Source organism: Anneissia japonica, unplaced genomic scaffold (genome assembly GCF_011630105.1).
Source record: "Anneissia japonica isolate Jap-2015-1 unplaced genomic scaffold, ASM1163010v1 scaffold2713_len195869_cov164, whole genome shotgun sequence".
NCBI classification, from domain to species: domain Eukaryota; kingdom Metazoa; phylum Echinodermata; class Crinoidea; order Comatulida; family Comatulidae; genus Anneissia; species Anneissia japonica.
The window spans coordinates 112,390-113,491 of record NW_022729735.1 but is presented as its reverse complement, the minus strand read 5'-3'; the positions used below and the strand labels follow the sequence as shown (position 1 = coordinate 113,491).

Below are 1,102 nucleotides of genomic sequence, written 5' to 3'. Positions count from 1 at the left end.
AAAGCTCTATGTCAATACCTAATTAGAGCTAAATAATTAACAGAAGAAATGTAAACTGTGAACTTAAAACTTTTATACCACTACAATTTTGTTTTGTACAGTCAACAAAGCTAATTACACTCATCAGGTGGATGTGTATTTAGCTATATAATATATATATATATATAATATATAAATGTATATAATATATGTATATATATATATTACAATATAAAATGATATATTCCATTCGTATATATATTTAAAATTGTTGTATCGCTATCGTTTAGTACAAACATAAAAGGCATTTAATCGGTTAAAACGTTTGTTTAATTAATGTAACGTCAATTATTTTTAAAACAAAGTTAATTATGTATAATGTTACCTGCTTGAATGGATCGATTTTCTCCTTACGTGATGAGCGTAGGTAAATGTGTGTAAATTAACTGCCTATCGACTAAAATATGTTATGTGAATGTAGAAGAAAGCTTACAGGTCCGTAAGGGCCTTGAGAATTTTGGTATATACATACATATATATATATATATATATATATATATATATACATGCATATATAATATAGTTTATAAGTATAAGATTCAGGATTATCCGGAGGAGAGTGCTCAATACCATATAGAGCTCTATGTCAATACCTAATTAGAGCTAAATAATTAACAGAAGAAATGTAAACTGTGAACTTCAAACTTTTATACCACTACAATTTTGTTTTGTACAGTCAACAAAGCTAATTACACTCATCAGGTGGATGTGTATTTAGCTATATAATATATATATATATATAATATATAAATGTATATAATATATGTATATATATTACAATATAAAATGATATATTCCATTCGTATATATATTTAAAATTGTTATATCGCTATCGTTTAGTACAAACATGTGAGGCATTTAATCGGTTAAAACATTTGTTTAATTAATGTAACGTCAATTATTTTAAAAACAAACTGAATTATGTATAAAATGTTACCTGCTTGAATGGATCGATTTACTCCTTACGTGATGAGCGTAGGTAGTGGTCCTTCCGTTGATGAGTGAGAGTACAGTGAGGAATGTATTTTAACTATTCAGTGTCCTAAATCAAGGGTATGACTAA

The 1,102-nt window shown here is 26.3% G+C and overlaps 1 protein-coding gene across 1 annotated transcript in view; it reads right to left on the bottom strand.

Moving 5' to 3' along the window:
- LOC117114717 (A disintegrin and metalloproteinase with thrombospondin motifs gon-1-like) overlaps positions 1 to 403 on the bottom strand; it is a 25,855-nt gene extending 25,452 nt beyond the window's left edge. The window contains exon 1 of the mRNA XM_033258407.1: positions 365 to 403. The gene's annotated coding sequence lies outside the window, so the exon portion shown is untranslated. The remainder of the gene's footprint in view (positions 1 to 364) is intronic.
- Positions 404 to 1,102: the final 699 nt, after the last annotated feature.